The sequence below is a fragment of the Colobus angolensis genome, unplaced genomic scaffold (assembly GCF_000951035.1).
Source record: "Colobus angolensis palliatus isolate OR3802 unplaced genomic scaffold, Cang.pa_1.0 Scaffold208, whole genome shotgun sequence".
Classification (NCBI taxonomy): Eukaryota; Metazoa; Chordata; class Mammalia; order Primates; family Cercopithecidae; genus Colobus; species Colobus angolensis.
Window position 1 is genome coordinate 3,052,225 of NW_012115244.1, and position 22,434 is coordinate 3,074,658.

A 22,434-nucleotide genomic window follows, 5' to 3' on the forward strand; every position below is an offset into this window, starting at 1 on the left:
AATTAAAGCAGCTCAGATAGCCTCCCTCATTCCTTGCCAACTTCCTGACCCCCACATGAGTCTCAAACTTTTCCTCTTGGCCCCAAAACCTAGGTCAAGTGAGATGTGGGGAAACCATTTCCAAGCTAGAAACACAACTGAATGGCCAAGGAGCCTTTGAAGATCTCAGACCCTGAATCAACTCTGCCTTTCCAGAAGCTTTGGGTGCAAAGGGCACATAATGGATTGCTATGCACGGACGTGGGCAGAGGGGAAGCCAAGCCAAAGGAGGTCATCCTAGCCAACATCCTTGGGAAGGTCAAAGTCACCTTAGCAGAAAGCAGCTGGAGGCTGCAGGAGGCCCCAGGCTGAGGACAGAAGAATGGGCAGTGGGACAGAGGCCTTTGCCCTCCTCCACGTGCTGCACAGGAGCGCCCAGCTGCTAAGAAAGGACCTCAGAAAAAACGCATACATGGGCCCACCAGGTAGCTCTGAGCCCCTTCCACACCCACCTCACTGCAGTACCACTCAAATAAGAACCCCAATGGGGTGAAACTTTAATAAGATGAGAGGAGGGAGAATGCAAGGTGGAGAGGAAGGGGGCAGCTGGCCACACCCCGTGTGCCTCCTGCAGGTTTTCTGCCCAGAGCAGGTCTGAATACAGAGATGAGAGAGGCCCCCGCTTTCAATCCTGTTCAGAGTTTTGATTATGACACTGGACTGAGCATACTAATAACCAACTTCGGTATCTTTTATTACCTGAGAGTGACAAGGAAATTCATGGTACTGCCTGTTTTCATCCAGGGCAGGAGAATAGAGAACCCTGCTGAATAAATTTAAAGGGTCAGTTAGAAAAGCAAGTCATCTCGCTAAATCATCCCAGCCTTGTTTTTCCACCCGGTATATACGTAACACATACGTGCCTAGATGACATATGTGTGTGCAGATCCCCAGGGCTGATGCAGACAACATTTGATCAACCTTGAAATCAGATGTGCAAGATGCTCTGTAACATTCGAATGTGCTGTAACGTGTTTCACATAAAACAGCTGTGAACACTTTCCACATCACCCATTGTCCCTCTGAGAGAAACGTGTCCCGCCTGGTCAGGACTCTGGTCTGTGGGCAGACAGTAAAGGACTTAGACAAGCTTCTACTGAGGAACGTCAAAGTTGCTTCCCCGTTTTTAATGTAGCTGCCCACTTCTGAATTTGGTGCCCACCGTTGGCCAGCAGAGCATTCTGACTGACGGCACATGATGCCTCCAGGCTGACCCCTGGACTTGTGCCGGGGACTGGATCTGTCCTGGTGGGGCTTCTCCTCTACCCTGGAAGCACTGGGCTTCCTCTGAGGCCGCACAGTCTGCCCAGCACAGGCGGTTGCCATCTGTAGCTCTCGGCTCCCAGGCACCCTTCATGGCACACACCTTCCCAAGGGGAATAAGGCACCGAAACTGCTGATGCTCGCCCGGACCTCTCATTGACTTTGTTCTGTAAGGAAACAATGCCACCTCGTTCTCTGATGTCCCAAAGAAAGGCGTCCCCTGAGAGCTCCGAGAAGGGCTGAGCAGCCCCCGGTGAGATGGCAGGTGCACGCTGCAGCCGTGTGGGTTCCCCAGGGCACTGGGCCATCATCCACAATATTGGCTTCCTTTGCTGTGTTTACATGCATTGTGTCATAACCAGCCGTGTGAACCAGGGTGTCCTCACAGTCTCAGAACGAGCAAGTGAGTTTAATTCCACCAGCTCATACCAATGCCTATTCCATCCTCAATACTGAGTATGCTTTGTGTATCAGACACCCCTTCAGGCCTGGAGAAGCCATCATGAATAGAATGAGAGGGTCCAAGCTCTCAGGATGCAATTCAGCGACCCTGACATTAAATGCATAAATGCCTCCAACCGGGAAGGGTAAGGAGAGCATGGCATGGAGCAAAGAACAGTAGGATCCAAATTAGAGGAGGAGTCCAGGGCTAAGGGGCAATAAACTGGGTGGGAGGGGTGAGTTCCAGGCTGGGAAAAGCCCTGAGGCAGGAAAGGATTGTGGGTTGCAGGTACAAAAATAAGGCCAAGGGGGCAGGGCACAGGCTGAAGAGGTGTGTGTTATGGGTTGAACCATGCCCCACAAAATATGCCAAAGTTCTAACCCCCAGTACCTGTAAATGTGACTTTATTTGGAAGTCGAGTCTTTGAAGGTAATCAAGATGAGGTGATAAGGGTGGGCCCTGATCTAATCTGACTGGTGTCCTTTATACATGGGATAAATGGGGACAGACAGATGCACATAGGGGAGACCTAGTGAACACACAGGGGGAAGAAGGCCCTCAATTAGCCAAGGAGTGCCTGAGACCCCCAGAAGCTGGAGAGGGGCCTGGAGCTCCCCAAACAGCTTTCAGAAGGAAACCATCCTGCTGACACCTCGATTTGGGACTTCCAGCCTTCAAAACTGCGAGAAGGTGCATTTCTGTTGTCTAAGTGGCTTGTGATACTTAACTATGGCAGTTGCTTGTGACACTTAACTATGGCAGTTGCTTGTGATACTTAACTATGGCAGCCCAAGTAGATGGATACAGTAGGGAAAGACGCCGGCTGGGCACGGTGGCTCCCACCTGTCATCTCAGCACTTTGGGAGGCCAAGGCAGGCAGATCACGAGGTCAAGAGGTCGAGACCATCCTGGTCAACATGGTGAAATCCTGTCTCTATTTAAAATACAAAAGATTAGCCCAACATGGTGGTGTGTGCCTGTAATCTCAGATACTCGGGAGGCTGAGCCAGGAGAATCGCTTGAACCTTGGGGGTGGAGGTTGCAATGAGTCGAGATTGCACCACTGCATTCTAACCTAGGGACAGAGCAAGACTCTGTCAAAAAAAAAAAAAAAAAAAAAGCCCAATGCCAAGAATTTTACATTTAATCTCCAGGGGCAGGAATGCTGCAAGGCTAATTAAGCAGGGAAGGAAAATGATCAGACTCAAGTTTAACAAGACATCTTCGGAGGTGCCACTGCAGGGGTCAGTCACTGGGCTGAAGGGGCACACGGTCACCCCCTCCTCTAATCATCCTACAGAGCTATGGTCAGTCTAGGCCAGTGGAGAGGAGCGTGGGACGTGTCCCAGAGACCTAGATCCAGGGCCATTGCCACATGACCTTGGGAATAGAAACCTGAGTCTCACTTTCCTCAAATGCGAAGTGGGAACCACAGAAGCACATGCTTCCAGCTGGTTCTGTGTCATCCATGGGCAGTGCCTGGCCCAGCCCTGCCCAATAGCTGCTTATTAATCCATGGTGCCCGCTGGGCATGCAAAGGGGGACACGGTAGGAAAATCCAACAGACGGAAACACAGCAATGCCGATTCGTGTGTAGACCGAACTTTAAAACATCCCACAGCGAGATTCCGGGCACGTGTTTGTTGTTCTGACACAGAAGAAATGCTCAGGATAAATGCGTAGAGATCAGAAGCCGTGGAATGAAGATCTATAAAGAACTTCAGAACCAACCAGCATAAAATGTCAGTGGATTTTTTTTACCTCTTGAACAAGCCCCAGGACGTCTGCTAAGACCACAGTCTCAGGAAGGACTGACAGGGTTGGAGGCTCGAGGGAAGGCTTCCGAGACTGCTCAGGGGCGGGAACCAAGGGGCTGGATCATTTCAAATCTGCCTCAGTCTTGGTGTTCAGTTTGGGACACTAGGTCCAGAGAAAGGAAATAAATCTAGGTGGCTTCACTTTGCAGTTTGTACTTAAAGACAGGCATTACACCATTGATCAATCCAACATGTACCTATTGAGCCTCAAGCCATCATTTATCCATGTGTTCAAAATACTCAGCAGGTGCAGACAGCGAGGCTGGAAAAGAACTGGCCCTGACTTGTGAAGCCTGTTTTCTATTGAGACGCTTACACCCAACACACACACACACACACACACACACACACACACACACAAAGCAAACAGAGCTAGGTAACCTGGGCAAAGAAACAAGTGAAAGTTACGGAGATGAGTGTTGTGAGGAACACACACAGCGCCAAGATGAAGAACAATAGTGAGGGGGCAGAATGGGTGGTCACAGGGGACCCCAGGGGACGGGCATCTCAGGATCCAGCCACTTGAGGACAGAGGACGAGCAGGCAAGGGGAACAGGGTCTCAGAGGAAGAGGGCTTGAGACCAAGCCCCTTGGAATAATTGAGATAACACACTCACACATGCATGAGTATGTGCCCATACCCGCATAGGTACATGCATGTATATGTATGTACACACACAAGTGTGCATAAACACACATCTAAATATAAACACACATGCATGCACACATAGGTGCGTGCTGCACACACAGGCACAGTCATGGAGCACTGTGGTGTAGCATGATGAGCAGGAGGAAAGGGCGGGTGAGGAGACTGGGAAGTTGGCGAGAGCCAGAGGCGGTGGGCTCAGTGTGGTACGGGAGTTTTGTTTGTGGTCTGAGCATAATGGAAACCACAGAAGCATTGGAAGCAGGAGAAAGAACGAGCCTATTATACGTTGTATAATCCTGGCTGCTGTTTCTGCAGAGCGGATTATCTGGGGGTGAGAATGGAATAAGGAGATGAGTCAGTAGGCCTCTGAGCAGGCCAAGGGAGCGACGGTGGTGGCCTGGACCACATGGCAACAGTAGAAATGGCAGTGAGTGTGTTGATGGGAGGGGCAGAGCACACTCATGGGGGAACATGGAGTGACAAGAGTGGGAAAATCACATCTGAACAGAAGTAAAATGTGATGGGATACAGGTCACAATGTTTTCCAAAACTGAAGGTAGACTTCAGGCCACAGACTCAGAAAGATCTGTTAAGCCAAGATGGATCCATTCAAAGGAAACCTGACTCCTGGGCATACTGCAGGAAAACTGCTGGGGGAACAAGACAAAAAGTCTTAAAGACAGAGAAAGAGAACATGTGGTCATCAACACAGGTGTAACAAGAATGAAAGGTAACCTTCCAATATAAACCATGGAAGCAAGAAGGTGCCAGAACTGCACGCTATATGGGAGTTCTTTAAAAAGCCCTGAGGTAAAGTTTTATACGGAATTATAGCATCGTTGTAAATAAAGACATATTAGTCAATCAAAAACTAACAGTTTTTAGCCTACAGACTAGAATCTATACAAATGTCAGATCGGACAATGAAATGAAAAAAAGGAAGCACAGAAGGGAATGAAATGCAAAGAAAAGGACAAAATATAGGTATAATTTAATTAGAAAATAGTTAAATATGAACTGAATTATACAAAATATAAATGCCCTCTAGAATTTTGTGTGTGTGTGTGTGTAGGGGTGTGTGTGTGTAATTTAAATTCATGCCAATAAACATGCAAAAGGCAGGAGGTAATTGATGTTGAAATATTCTTAGGACGTCTAACATTATTGGATGTCTTTATTTAGTCTTCATTTACAATGATGCTATAACTCTGTATAAAACTCTACCTTGGGACTTTTAAAAGAACTTTAGGAATAGCATGCAATTCTAGTGTCTTCTTGCTTCCATCATTTATATTGGGCAGTTACCTCTCAGTCTTGTTATTGCTACTTTGATGACCACATGTTCACTTTCTCTAGATGTTTTTAACTACCTCAGTATGAGACACAGTTGTTATTGGGCCATAAAGTTCTAAGACATATGTTAGGAAAACTAAGGTAGCCACCATAAGAATTGCTACAGAATGCATTATTGTCAAGCTAAGAGAGGGAAATTAATAGCCTTAAACGCATATGTATAAAATAAATAAAATCAATCATCGAAGTTTGGACCTCACGAATCTTGCACAGGAACAGCACATCAAAGTCACTGAGGGTAGAGAAAAGAAAGATAGAGCTATCAAAAACATGAAATAGAAGAAAAAGAAACAAGAAAAACTAGCAAAGCCAAGAAATGGCTTATTTTTAAAAAAGATTATAGACAGTTAAACTGAGCAAGATATATCAAATAAAATATTACCAATATCAGGAACGATAAAAGGAAATTTATTACAGATCCTACAGATATTAAAAGAAAAAATATTATAAACTACTTCAACAGTAAATTAGGCAGTTTAAATGAAATGAGAAAAATGTTTTAAAAATGCTTTCTAAGTATGTCACAAGAACAAACTTAAAAATCTTAGTAGCCCCATGTTCAGTAAAGAAATTGCACCTATTACTTTACAATTCTCCCCCCATGTCCACCTGTATAAATCTACCGAACAAAACAAAAATCCAGAAGTTCAAAATAATCCACAAGTGAATTTTGAGGGAAAGGGTAAAAATAAATTTTAAGTTTTGAGAGAAAGTGTAAAACTATTATTATAGGAGACCTTACAAAGATAGGAACTGAGAGAAGCTGCCCAGTATCTATGAGCCCAATTTACTATTTTTACATAAAACCTGGCAAAGGTATTAGAAAATGGAAACCTATCTCCCCCACTGACAGAGTACAAAAACACTAAAATCAATACAGAATGAGAACTTGGTTGTAAATAAAAAGGTTAATACATTATGACCAAGTGGCATGGATTCCTGGAATGCAAAGTTAATAAATATTTCAAAATAAATCAAGGCACTTTGCAGAATGAAAGAAAAAAAGACAAATTATATAATCATTTAAAATTGTGCAACACACACACACATTAGCCGCACTTTGACACACAGACTAGAGACTCTCAAAAAACAGGAGTGAGATGGGAATTTCATTATTTCGATAAATGTATCTACAAAATACCTACCACAAACTTCACATTTAAAGGTTAATTTCTGAAAGCTTTGCATGTAACATCAAAAAAGCTCTTGTGTCTGCTATTCCAAATTCTACTCAACATAGGAATAAAGGCTTTAGTCAGTGCAATGAGGCAAGAAACAGAAATAAAAGAGATAAAGATAGAAAAGGGGGAAAAAATGTCATTATAGACACAAAAAGTCCAAAGTATCTACTGACAAAACATTAGCAATAATACACGAATTTGGTGAAGTCCTGTACTGCTGTTGTATAAAAATAACAGCAACAAAAAGTAGTGCATTTCTGTATGCCTGCTACAATCAAATAGAAAACAAACTTTTAAAAAGATACTAACTAAAATAGCATCACAAATCAAATAAGTAGAAATGAACCTAGAGAAAGTTGTGGAACACTTCAGTCTGAAACTGATACAATGTTACTTAGAAAAATTAAAGAAGATCTATAGGAATGGACAGCTATCTACACTCACCCACTGGGAGATTCATTATACGATGTCAATTCTCCCTAAACGGATGTACGTAGTTGATGCAGTTCTCCCCAAAATCCCCTACAGATTTTCCCATGGAAACTGATACAATTCTTCTAAAGTGTATGTGAAAACACAAAAGGCAAAAAAAAAAGAAAGAAAAAAGAAAAAAAAAAGAGTCAAGGAAACCTCAAAGAAAATGAACAAAACAAAAATCTTACACGAGCTGATATCAAGGTACGTTATAAAGCCACAGTTAGAAGACTCTAGTGCAAGTTTAGAGAAGTAGAACAAATGCACAGAAGAGTAAATCCAGAAATAGATCTATGCACCTGTCTGAATTACAGTGATGATGCCACCGCAATTCCATGGAGGAGGGATGGATTTTCCAGTCATGCTGGACCCACTGGAGACCTAGAGCGGGGCTGAGAAACAACAATGAAGCCTGGCCCTTCTCCTGTCCCACAAATATTTTCAGATGCATCACAGACTTCTGAAGTTTAAAATTTTTTTAAAGGCTTCTAGAAAAAGACAAAAGACCATAACTTTCTGAATTTCGGACAGGCAAATATTGCTTAAAGGGGACAAAAATATGATTCATCTTCCTAGAAAGTATCACTACAATGTCCAGAATACAATGAAAATATTATTAGCAAAAAATATATCATGAGTTATACTAAGAAACAGGAAAATATGGCCCTTAAGCAATAGAAAAAGCTATCAAGAGAAATTGATGCTAACACATTTAAAGGCTGGGATGGCAAACAAGGGCTTCTACATAAAAGAAAAAAGATTAACCCGACTATATTTCTAAAAGCTCAGCTTCTCTCCTGCAAAAGGTACCAGCAAGGAAGTTAGGAATCTTCTTTCCTTCAAAAGGTGCCAGCAAGGAAGTTAGGAACAAAATGAAAACCTTACGTGAGCTGATATCAAGGTATGTTATAAAGCCACAGTTATAAGACTCTAGTGCAAGTTTAGAGAAGTAGAACAAATGAGCAGAAAAACACACACTTTTGCTCCTGGCCATCCTAGAGTAACTGATGAAGGAGTTACTCTTTCACCTTTAACTACAAACCAGGTTCCAGACCCAGGACTGAAGGCACCCCAGAACCATGATCCTGGAGAAAAGCCAGTGGGAGCCTGGAGTCGGCTGTGGACCCAGCTTTCTGCTGGGGCTGGGGAGAGGTACCCAGGCAGAGCAAGGCCTGAATGCAGAAGACAGCAGAGATCAAGACTGGGCTGCGCACACCTGGAACAAGATCTGCAGGACTCAGAGACAACTGCTGCTGGGGCTGGGAGGGAACCTGAGATTTTAGGGCCTGCCTGCTGGAAAGCTCAGGGCCTGCTGCAGCCAGTGCAGAAAGCTCACTTGAACATCTTGGGCATTCAGCTGAGAACCCAGAGAGACTGTAGCTCAAAGAGTAAGGACGACACCTTAGTGTAAGAACCACACGCTGGGATGAAGGACCATGCCAAAGTTCAATTGTTGTAATAAAATCAAAGAAAGCCTGATACCTACATTTTATCTGCCTTCTAGGAAAAACAAAAACAAAACAAGGAACCTTCTTGAAAGGACACAATCTCCTCCTCCTGAAATATGTCACCACAGTGTCCACAGTACAACAAAAATAGTCTTAGTCACGACCAGAATTACCCTCAGGCAAAGAAAAAGCCATCAAGAGGAACTAACACTGAGGAATTTAGATGTGAAGGTGGCAACCAAGGCTTCCACGGGGCTATTTTTTCAATAGCTGCAGGCATTTAACATGAGGAATGGTCCTGATGAGTGAACAGTGATCTCGGCAGAGAAACACATCCTGTAAAAAATAATTGGGAAATTCTATAACTGAAAATCACATTTAAAAAAATTTACTGAAAGGAATTAAGAGACAGAGATAGTATATTGCAGAAGGAAGTGCGAACTTGAAGGCAAATCGATGGAAATTATCTAACTTGAAGAGTAACAATGATAAAGACTGTAAAAATAATGAACAGAGCCTGAGAAACCCATGAGATAATAGGAAGCGATAGCTCATATATTTGAAGTCTCATGGGGACAGAAAAGGGAAAATGGAGTACAAACAAATATCTGAAAAACAATTACCAAAATTTTTCTGAATTTGATGGAAATTAAATCCAAGAAGATCAATGAATACCACACAGGATAAATTCAGAGAGAACTCTATTTACATACATCACTAATATGTAGATAAAAAAATCAAAGTTTAAGAGAAAGAGAAAACCTTCAAAGTAACTGGAGAAAAAAACACTAGGTTGGTCACATACAAAGGAATCACACTATGACCTCTCATCAGAAATGCTGGAGAGCAGGAGAAGATCGAGCAGTGTTTTTAAAATGCTAGGGGAGGGCCGGGTGCGGTGGCTCATGCCTGTAATCCCAGCACTTTGGGAGGCCGAGGTGGGCAGATCACCTGAGCTCAGGCGTTTGAGACCAGCCGGGTCAACATGGTGAAATCCAGTCTCTACTGAAAAAACAAAAATTAGCCGGGTGTGGTGGCACATGTCTTTAATCCCAGCTACTTGGGAGGCTGAGGCAGGAGAATGGCTTGAACCCAGGAGACGGAGGTTGCAGTGAGCCGAGATCGTGCCACTGCACTCCAGCCTGGGCAACAGAGCAAGACTCCATTTCAAAATAAATAAATAAATAAAAATAAAATGCTGGGGGGAAAAGAGGGGGAAGTCTGAATCTAGAATTATATAACCAGGAAGACATACTTCAACGTATGTGAAATAAAGACTATATTTAATTAAAAAAAGGTGAAACAATTAGTCTTCAATGAACCAAAACTGAAAGAATGCTATAAGAAAATTCTTTAAACTGAAGAAGGAATATGGGATGAACACTCAGATATACAGACAAGATTACAGAGCATCAGGTGAGTGAGTTTTGAAAGAAGTAGCCTTGGGAAGGACATCGTGCTGCGTGTGCAGATGGAGAGCATGTGGCCGAGGACAGGAAGAGAGACTTCAACAGAATAATACACTGTGCCGTTCTTCAGTTTTATAACAAATAGTGAAATAGTTTAATACTCACTCTTAAACTAGAAATAGTTTAATACTCTTTAATACTTCATCCATCTTGGAGCACATATCAGCAGTTTGTTCCTTTAATCAACGAATAATATTCTTTTGCATGGATAAATTAAGTGATAAATTAAGGACGCCTATTGGAACCCTCAAGCACTTAAACACACGCAAACACAAAAGTAAAACTAAAATATCAATAGAGAAAATAAAATAAAATTCTAAAATATATTTGATTAATGAAGACAGGAAAAAAATAAGAAGCAAAAACCAGATTGAACAAATTGCAAAAAGAATATGCTTGATAAATTATATATCAATAATGACATGAACTATAAATAAAATACAATAATTGAAAGAGAGTATCAGAATGCATCAAAAGCAAGATTCAACTATGTGCTATTTACGAGAGAAACATTTCAAACATAAAGACAGATAATTTAAAAGTAAAATAGTGGGGAAACATACATCATGAAAACAACAAGCATGAGACTTCTGGTGTCATCATAATAATGTAAGACAATGTACCATCCAAGACCAGGATTATAATTAGAGATTAAAAAGGGAATGTAATCATGGTAGAACAGGCAGTGCACCACAAAGAGATAACAGTAACATACAAGAGCAGTTAATAACAGCCCCCAAAAATACGAGAATCCCAAACTGACAGAAGCAAATAGAGAATCCCACACTTGGGATCGGAAATTTCGAAGCCCATCTCTCAGTAATTGATAGAACACATAACAAAAACAAATTAAAATTCATTTTCAAAAAAACAGTAAGGATATAAAAAGTTTGAAGAGTACTATCCACAGAGTATATCTGATTGTCATTTATAGAAAGCACTGCCAGACACAATACACATTCTTTTCAAGTGTGTAGGAAATCGCCACCAGCAAAGGTCATTGGGTAGGCTGGAAAATGTCTCGATAAATTTTATAACATAAAAATCTACTTTGTGCGTTATCCGACTGTAAGACAATTAAAAGACAATTCAATAGTGACAAAAATCTTTTCTAAAAATTCCCAAGTTTTTGGAAATGTAACAATACATTCCTCTTTATTTATTTATAGAATTGTGCAAACATTAGCACAGTCCACATTAAAACACTGCCCTTATATTTTCCTCATGGCTATTCATGGTTAATCCCCACTCCCACCACCTGCCTTTGGCAAACAGCCATCGGCTTTCAGTCTCCATACATTTGCTTATTCTGGATGTTTCATATAAAGGAGTTATGCAATAGATCATCTGTTGTGTCTAACTTCTTTCACTTAAAATAATGCTTCTGCGGGTCATCCATCTTGCAGCACGTATCAGCAGTTTGTTCCTTTAATCATTGAATAATATTCCTTTGCATGGATACATTTTATTTATACATTCACCAGCTGATGGACATTTAGACCGTTTTACACTTAGGGGTTCTTATAAATAATGCTGCTTGATCATGTGTGCACACATTTTTGCATGGACATATGTTTTCAGTTCTCTTGGGTAGCCTCTGAGGAGTGGAATTGCTGGGTTGTATGTTGAACTTTTTAAAGAAGTGCCCAGCTCCTTTCCAAAGTGACCGTCCCATGTTGTTTTCCTGTGGATGGTCTAGGAGGAACCCAGTTTCTCACATCCTCAGCCGCCCTTGGTACTGTCGGCCTTGGCGACCTTCAACAGGCAGGAAGTAGCATCTCATTTCGATTTGAACTTGCATTCTCCTAATGACTAATGATGTTGAACATGTTTCCACGTGCTTTTTGCCATATGTGTATCTTCCTTGGTAAGTATCTAGTTAAAGCTTTTGTCCACTGTGTAATTGGGCTATTAATCTTCTTATTACTGAGTTGTAGGAGTTCCAGACACAACTCCTTTAACAGATACATGATTTGCAAATATTTTTTCACAGTCTGGTATTTTTATTTTCTCAACAGGCTTTCAAAGTGCCAAAGTCTTTAATTTGATGCAGTCCAATTTACCTTTTCTTCTTCTTCTATGGATCGTGCCTTTGCTGTCATATCAAAGAACTCTTTGCCCAACGCAAGGTTACAAGGTCTTACACCTACATTTTTTTCTAGACGATTTTTAGCTATAGTTTATACAGTTTGGACTATAATGCATTTTAAGTTAATTTCTGTATGGCCTGAGATGAGGGTCTATGTTAATTCATTTTATGCATGTGCATATCCAATTGTCCCATCACAAATTGTTGAAAAGACTATTCTTTCTTCCACTGAATCACCTTGACATCTTTGTCAAAAATCAATTGATCACAAATGTAAGGCTAGATCGCTTGATGCTAAATTTTGTTCCATTACCTATATACCTTTCTTTAAAGCAAAACCACGTCTTCTCAATTATTGCAGCTTCATACTGTTTTGAAATATAGTCATGTACACCCTCCTCTCTTCTTTTTCTTCTATCCCTATGTGCATTTTAGGATCAGCTTGTCCATTTCTACACAAAAACCTGACTTTGGATTTGGGAGGAATTGTGTGAAATTTATGGATGGATTTGAGGAGAACTTTATTGTGACAATATTGAATCTTCAGATCCATAGACATGAAATATCTCTCAATTTATTTAGGTCTTCTATTTCTTTCAGTAATATTTTAAACATTTCATTGTACAAGTTATATATTTTTGGGTTAAATTTATTTTTAACTGTTTCCTTTAGTGTTATTGTGAATGAAATTTTTTGGTTAATTTCATTTTTTGATTATTTGTTGCTGTCAGTAAAACTATGATTGATTTTCATATACCAATCTTGTATTCTCTAAATAAAACATGAGTGAAAAAGGAGCTACAAAGGCCATTAGAAAATATTTTAAAACTTAGTCATAATGAAAATGCAACAAATCAAAAGTTCACAAAATGCAGATAAATATAGTGCTTTTGGAAAATTTAGTTTTAAATGTTCATATTAAAAACAAGAAAGATTTTAAATTTTATTATCTAAATGATGCCTTAAGAAGCAAAATTTTAAAACATCTAGCAAGACTGATCAATAAAAAAGAAAACACAAATTATATCAATGTAAAGAATAACAAAATAGATCTTGCTTCATGTCCTACAGACATTAAAATGTTATAAACAATTTATGACCAACACTTTACACCAATGACAACTTAAATCAAAGAGACAAATACCTTGGAAAATATGACTTAATAAAGTTGACAGACATTACATAACAAAAGCAGAAAATTATAGGCAATGTTCTTCACAAACGTAAATAAAACAATCATCCTTAATAAATCATTAGCAAATTGAACCTAGCAGTATACAAATATGAAATATACTATAAGCAAGCGAGGCTTATCACAGGAATGCAAGGTTGGCTTAACATTAAGACATTAATTGATTAACATTAAAAGAACAAAGAACATCTTATGATAACCTCAATAGATACAGATAAAGTATTTGGCCAAATTCAATATCCATTCATATTGAAAACTCTCAGCCAACCACTACTTGCAGGAAAGTGACTCAATCTGTTAATGAGTATCTACAAACATTACCTGCAACTAACATCATACTTAATGGTTAAACATTGCACACTTTTTTCCTCACATTTGCGACAAAGCAGGGATGTCTACTCTTACCATTACATTGAATAGTGTGCAGAAGGTTCTATCCAGTACAATAAGGCAAGGATAAGAAATAAACGTGTAATTATTCTAAAGGAAAACCAAAACATACTTCACTTTCAGACATAATTGTTATGTGAAAAGCAAGAAATCTATCAGAACAAATATATAACACTGATAAGTGATTTCAGCAAGGATGCAGAAAACAAGGCCAATATGCAAAAGTCAATAATGTATCTTTAGAGTAGCAGCAAGAAAATGGAAAATGACATAAAATATTTATATTTTAATAGCGTAAAATATATCTAGAAATAAATAAACCAAAATATCTGCAAAATAACTATACTGAAAACTATAAAACATTATTGAGACTAATTTCAAAACGTTTAATGATGAAAAGCCATATATGTTCTTCATGGATTAGGAAATTAAATATTCATATATGTCAGTTATCCCCCAAATTAATGAACAGATTCAATGCAATCTTAATCAAATCTTAAAAGTTTTGTAGAAATTGAGAAAAGCTAAATGTATACATTTTCTAGATCTTGGATAGGCAATGATTTTCTAGAGAAGACAAATAGCAATAACTTTAAACTTTCTTAAATATTTCATCAAGATAAAAAACTCTGCTTATTAAAAATGATACTAAAATTTAGAAACGAAACAATAGGGTAGGAGAAAATGTCTGTGATACGTATATCTAAGAAAGAATACACAAATGTATATATATAATTTACATATATATATTTATATGTGTGTGTATGTGTGTGTGTGTGTGTGTATATATATATATGCAATTTAATACCAAGTGGGAACCACTTCACACCCATAAGAATGGCTAAAATTAAGTCAGACACACTGACGTGCACCTGTAGTCCCAGCTACTTAGGAGGTTGAGGCAGGCGGATTGATAGCTTGAGCCCATGAGTTTGAGACCATAGTGCACTATGATTGAACCTCTGAAGAGCCATTCTGCTTCAGCCTGGGCAATGTAGCAAGATTCCATCTCTTAATAAAAATTCTGGCTCAAATTAAAAATACTGACAACACCAAATATTTGCAGAGATTTCAAACAAAAATATTGCTCCTGTATTTCTAGTGAGAATACACAATAAAACTACCCCTTTGTAAAGTGGCTTGCTAACTTTTTAAATAAACATATATCTACCCAGCTACTGACTAGTTTTATTTAGAGAGGTAATGAAAATATATTTCTATGAAACATCTTTTACATGAATGTTGCTGGTAGCTTTAAACACTGTAGTCCAAAACTGGAAGCCACACAGACATCCATCAACAAGACAATAGATGAACAAATTGCGGTATTTCCATATAATGGAAAGTCACACAGCAACAAGAAGCATAACACTACTAATATATTGGACAGCATGGATGGAGCTCAAAAGCACGCGGAGAGAAAGAAGCCACCCACAAAATTATATCTACTGTAAGAGTCTATTCACATAAATTTCTAGAGCAGGAAAAACTAACCTATGCTGCTAGAAACTCAGGCAGTAAAATGGCCTCATTAGGGGCAGTGCATGCAGTGACAGGACAGGGCTAAAACATAACCTTCAGAGTGATGGGATTGCTTTGTATCTTGATAGAGGTGTAGGTCATGCTGGTACATGTGTTTGTCAGAACTTACAGAACAAAACATATATTCAACATCTGTGAATTACACCACTTGAAAAGAAGGGCTTAATAAAATTAAAAACAAAAATTCATGCCATATTATAAGAAAATATATTTTAATATATTTAAATATATGTAGCAGTTTAATAATTGTTTGACTGATAATATATTAATTCAAATATATTAAGTATATTTGAATACCTTTTAAAAGGTATCTAAAATGTAAAAGGAATTCTACGAAATAATGAGAAAGAAAGACCCCATCCAGAGAAAAATGAGCAAAAGACTTGGATAGGCCCTTCTCAACAGAGGATCTCCAAATGGCTAAAAGGAAAAACGTTGTCTTCAGGAAAATGCAAACTAAACCAGAAGGAGATGCCACTCTGCTCCCACTAAACTGGCTTAAATTAAAAAAAAAAAAAAAAAAAAGGGATAGTACTGAATGTTGGAATGATATGGAGTGATGGAACTCTGATACTTAATGATGTAAGTTGATTTTTGAGCAATCCATTAGGAAAACTGTGTAGCAATATGTGATATGTCTCAACATACCCACAACTTTGTACCTACCAATTTTGTTCTTGGATACATGCCCAAATATTTACATATGCTGTCCAAAAGACATGCACAAGCATGTCTGGAAGCTCTAGATGTCATAGTTCAAAACTAGGAAGCACCAAAACGCCTATCACCAACAGTGTAATGGGTTCACGAATCATGCTGAATCCTTGTAGTATTCCTGCTATAGCAATGAACTCCCATTATAGCATCAACATGGGTGATGGGTAATTTTAGGTGTCAACTTGACTGGGTTAAGGGGTGCCCAGATAGTGGTAAAACATCAGCTCTGGGTGTGTCAGTGAAGGTGATTCTGGAAGAAACTGGCCTCCGAATCTGTGGACTGAGTAAGGAACATCCACTCTCACCCAGTGTGGCAAGCACGATCCAATTGGCTGAGGGTCTGAACAGAACAGAAAGGCAGAGGAAGAATGAATTTTCTCACTTGCTCCCTCTCTCGTGGAGCTGGGGCACACTTGTTCTCCTGCGCTTGGGCATTAGAACTCCAGGTTCTCTGGCCTTTGGACTCCGCAGTGTGCAAGAGCAGTTCTCTGAGTGCTCAGGCCTTCAGCCTTGGACTGAGGGTTACACCACTGGTTTTCCTGGTTCTGAAGTTTTTGCACTTGCACTGAGCCACACTCCCGGCTTCTTTGGTTCTCCAAATCGCAGATGACCTGTCATGGGATTTCTCAGCCACTATAATCTTGTGAGCCAATTCCCCTAATAACTGTCTCTTTATCTATCTATCTATCTATCTACTTACCTATCAATCATCTATATATCCACCCATCCTTCTATCTAACTATCTATCCTATAGGTTATGTCTCTCTGGAGAAACCTGATACAACATGCATGAATCGCAGATACCATTGCAGGTGCTTGTTGATGTTGGAAGCCAAATTCCAAAAAAACAGCTTTATCAAGCAAAACAGAAAGCTCCTATCACTTAAGTATTTTAGGAAAGTGTGGAGTTTAGGGATTGGTGGATTTTTGTACATGAAGTGTTGCTAGTTTATTGGGGCCACTTTAAACTAGATCTTTGCTTACTAGTTTACAGCTTGGAATTAGGGCCAAAGAATGCCAGCCTTCTACTTCCCTTCCTGAAGCTGGAGACTCGTCTCTTTTTATTTTCAGGGGATTCTTGACTAGGAGGGCAGTTAGAAGGCTTTTACAGTATCAGCAATATTCCATTTCTTTTTTTCTTTTCTTTTTTTTTTTTTTTCTGAGATGGAGTCTTACTCTGTTACCCAGGTGGAAATGCAATGGCACAATCTTGGCTCACTGCACCCTCTGCCTCCCAGGTTCAAGCGATTCTCCTGCCTCGGCCTCCCAAGTAGCTGGGATTACAGGTGCTCACCACCCTGCCCAGCTATTTTTTTTTTTTTTAATTTTTAGTAGAGAGGGGGTTTCACCACGTTGGCCAGGCTGGTCTCAAACTCCTGGCCTCAAGTGATCTGCCCACCTTGGCCTCCCAAAGTGCTGGGATGACAGGTGTGAGCCACCATGCCCAGCCAGCAATTTACTACATTTAAGTTTACAAACAAAATTAACACACTTTCTAAAAAGAACCTTTATACATAAACAATGTTTAAGTTAAAAGTGAATGCATATGGTTAAAACAAATTAGAAATTGCTTTGAAAAAAGAAAAAAGAAATATGAACCTAGAAGATGTATCTGAAGAAATAACCCAATGCAGCTTTGAGAGATAAGGAGATGGAGAGTTTAACAGAAGAGTTACAAGATAGCATTAGCGATGGATTGTAATTCAGCTTCAGAAGAGAAGGAAATCCCACTGAACAGGATAACATGGATGAACCTGGAGAACACCACGCTACGTGAGGTGAGCCAGTCACAGAAGGTCAAATGCAGCACGATTCCACTTCGATGAGGTATTAAAATAGTCAAACTCGTAGAAACAAAGAGTAGAATGTGGTTGCCAAGGGTTGGAGGGAGGAGGAGATGGGAGTTGCTGTTCAACAAGTATAAAGCTTCAGTTCTATAGGATGAATAAGCCCTAGAGCTCTTATCGCACAACGCTTTGGGCCTATAGTTCACAATACAGTAGTATTAAGCCCTAAAAAATTTGTTGAAGGTAGCTCTCAGATCGCGTTTTGTTTGTTTGTTTGTTTGTTTGTTTGTTCTGAGACACAGTCTTGCTCTGTCACCCAGGTTGGAATGCAATGGCATCATCTCGGCTCACTGCAACCTCCGTCTCCTGGGTTCAAGTGATTCTCCTGCTTCAGCCTTCAAAGTAGCTGGGATTACAGGTGCCCACCACTATGCCCAGCTAATTTTGTTATTTTATTTTATTTTATTTTATTTTGAGAAGGAGTCTTGCTCTGTCACTCAGGCTGGAGTGCAATGGCATGATCTCAGCTCACCACAACCTCCGCCTCCCGGGTTCAAGAGATTCTCTTGCCTCAGCCTCCCAAGTAGCTGGGATTAAAGGCATGTGCCACCACACCCAGCTAATTTTGTATTTTTGGTAGAGATGAGTTTTCTCCATGTTGTTCAGGCTGGTCTCAAATTCCCAACCTCGGGTGATCTGTCCTCCTCAGCCTCCCAAAGTGCTGGGAGTGAGCCACCGCGCCCTGCCTCATGTTGCATTCTTACTATAATAAAGAAAGAAGACAACATTAACATCAAGCAATAACAACAGGTAAGACATAAGTTTTTCCATTATGTCTTGGATCTTTCCTGACATTCATCCATTCAATCCTCACGTCAAACCTGCACCGTGCTAATGTCACCCTCATTTACATGGTGAGAGGGCAGAGGGACGGAGATTTTAAGTAACTTGCCTAAGGTCACAAATCTAGGAACTTCAGGGAATAAGATTTAAACCCAGGCAGTCTTCTTCAGAAATCATGCTTTTAATCACCATTCAAAACTGCCTCTAGAAAACAGAATGAGAAAGTCGAATATATTTTCTTTCCTACAAAGAAAAAAATAAGAATACAGCAGTAGACACACTTAAAGAGACAATTTCCACAATGTTAAAAAAGAGGGACACACCAGCATAGGAAGCACTCTTTATCTAAGCGGAATAAAACGAACTCTACACCTAGACATACTTTCCTGAAACCGCAGTCCCAACACCACAAGACAGCATCTGAAAATCACCCAGAAAGAAAACGGAAAAAGATGAACTGAATTGTTGACCGACCCCACCTGCCCTGAAACTGCCCACTTTCTGTCCTGATACCCACAGGCCGAATAGCAACCCCTGCAAGCTGGCTTCTGTCCCATTTGGCCAAGAGGGTCAGCAGCAGAGGGCCGGGGGGTGGAAGGGGGTCTTGCTTCCCTGCTCCATCCATTCTTCCTCACCACTTCTCAGGAAGCCCCATGCCTCCGTGGTGGTACCTCCCGGGCTTCATGCCAGCTGACACAGGACCCAGCAAGGCTGCATCTTCCCCTTGCCCGTTTGATTCTTGGGGTGGCGAAGCCTTCCAGCTGTTACCAGTCCTCGGTTGCCCCATCTCTCTCATTTCCTTCCCTGACATGCCAACAGGTCTGTTAGCAGTTCAGTCATTAATGTCCCTTCCTTTACAACATCTGTGTGAATGTTGTTTTCTGCTAAGACCCTGAATGATCTAACTGTGGCTACCAGGAATGGACTAGGAACCCGAACTTCAAAACAGGATTTGGGAACTGAGTTTCTCACGTTTGGTGGATGCATAGGTGGCCTCCTTGCTGGGACAAAGCTCTTCCTAGTAATACGTGCCAAGCAGTAACATCACCACTGTGTATGTGCTGTCCAAGCGATATGGATAGGGTGCTGGCGTAAGGAAAAGCTCTCCGTAACCAAGTAACTGCTGCTGTTAACACCATGGAAACAGGAGTGATGACCAAGACTGTGGTGTGGGCTGCCATAGGGTCATGTCCCTGGAGAGATTACAATGAGAACAGGGGATTTAAATAAGAAGAAGGGACTTACATCTCCAAATTGTGCTAGTCTCCATGTTAAGATTAAAGCCTAAAGGGGAAGAATGAGACTTGAGGGAGTGTAGGAACACACAGTGAGCTGGGAACCTCGAATCTCCAACTTCCCATGGAGATCTCTTGCTGGTGGAGGCCACCCCTCCTCCTGTTTCTGATAAATTAATATCTGCTGCATGAAGAGCTTCCAAAACTTCACCTGGGTTTCCTCATAAGCAAAGGCCCATGGCCCCTCATAGTGTAGGAAAGTCCTAGCTCAGTGGAGAGGGAGACCCATGAGGTCTGTTCTGTAAGGAGGTAGCTGACATAGCAAAGGAATTGCAAGTTGTCATCAGTTTGGATCAGCAAGGACCTGAGAAGCTGGCCTAAGGATGAATTCTGAGCGTGCTTGACCAAAAAAATTTATATTGGATCAGACCGTAGGTATTGATAAGATGTATTCCACTAGGACTGGGAAGTCTTCGCTAGAGCAGCTGTGAAAAGTCCTGATCACTTGTTCTGTCTGGGTTCAGCTGTGACGAACACGCATTGAAGTTGAGACTTAGAATTCTGAAGCAAGGTAGCCGACTCGAGCCAGTGTGCCTGAAATGTCCCTGGTTATAAAATTTAGAGTCCTGCACCCTGGGAAACTCCTCAGTCCCAGGTAAACCGGGACAGTTGGTCACTCGGGTGGCTCAAAAGAGCCGAGCAACTTTCTTATATGCAACTTGCTCAGCTACCCCTAAACCATACCACTGAGAGGTGCAGAGAGCAGTTTCTTCACCAAGGCATTTTAAAACCCTGGGAAGGCCGGGCCCAGCGGATCATTGTAATCCTAGCACTTTGGGAGGCTGAGGCAGGCAGATCACTTGAGCTCAGAAGTTCAAGACCAGCCTGGGCAACATGGTAAAACTCCGTCTCTACTAAAAGTACAAAAATTAGCCAGATGCAGTGCATGTGCCTGTAGTCCCAGCTACTCGGAAGGCTGAGGCAGGCGAATTGCTTGAACCTGGGAGGTGGAGGCTGCAGCGAGCTGAGATCGTACCATTGCACTCTAGCCTGGGTAACAGAGCAAGAATCTGGTATAAAATAAAATAATAATAATAATAATAATAATAATAATAATAAATCCTGGAATAAATCCATGGAAATTTTTTCCAAATTTCATGGAAGAAATCCATGAAAGAATCCATGAAAGTGAGTGTCCATCCCCTGGAGGCTGGAGGTTGTTGTGGCAGATTCTGTCATTGGATTCCAAGTGGTCATTAAGAATAAGGAGGCCGGGCTCAGCGGTTCACACCTGTAATCCCAGCACTTTAGGAGGCTGAGGCAGGCAGATCACCTGCAGTCAGGAGTTGGAGACCAGACTGACCAGCATGGAGAAACCCATCTCTACTAAAAATACAAAATTTGCAGGGTGTGGTGACGCATGCCTGTAATCGCAGCTACTCGGGAGGCTGAGGCAGGAGAATTGCTTGAACCTGGGAGGCGGAGGTTGCGGTGAGCCGAGATGGAGCCGTTGCACTCCAGCCTCGGCAACAAGAGCGAAACTCCGTCTCAAAAAAAAAAAAAAACAAAGGAAAAGAATAAGGAGATCATAGAGCTGTTTCCGGTGTATGATCTGTAGGGAACTGTGGTAGGTAGTGGCTATTTGATAACAAGTTCCCTGTAATTTATGCCACTTTACATGCTTCAGATCATTTTGGGGGGAAGGTTCAGTCCCTCTGGGGAATCGTCTTGCAAGGTAGTTACACATGTATGCTTTAAATTTTCTTCCAAACCTCTCCCAGAGGAAAATGCGGTCATTTACCAGGGTGACTGTTCAGAGACATACTCCAACCTCTGGGATTACTGGACACTGTAGAGTTGATGATGCTAATCCCTGGAGACCCCAAACACCACAGTGGCCAACCCGTCTGTGTCAGGGTTTATGGGGGTCAGATGATGCATGAAACTTGATTTGAATTAGTCTCACTCTGGGTCTAACAGGCCAGCAAAAGCATCCTGTGGTTCTTTATCCAGTTCCTGAGTGTAGAGTTGCAATAGATATTCATAGCAAGTGGCATAATTGCACAATTGTTTTTCTGACCCATGAGGTGAAGTCCTTATGGCAGAAAAAGCCAAGTATAACTCTTGAACTGTTTCCTTCCACAAGGGAAATAGTAAAACGAAAGTAATGCCCTATGCATGCAGGGCTGCAGAAACTTAGTACCATCAGCTGAGGCCAGGGAGGTGCAGTGGCAATGCTGTGCCTCATCTGCCCATGTAACTGACTATGTGACCCAAAGCCAGAAGCAGGCAGAAGGACCAAACACTGGTTGTTGCTGCTGGTCTAGATATAAGAACTTAGGTGAGCAAACCAGCAGAGATTTGATTCCTACCTGCCACTCTTGGCCTGGATAAAGTTTTTTTGCCTGATTTCAGTAAAAAAAAAGATGAACAAAGCACATTTGCTTTCTTTCCCTGGGGTTATGAGAGTAAGACAAGGGAGATATATATATACACACACACAC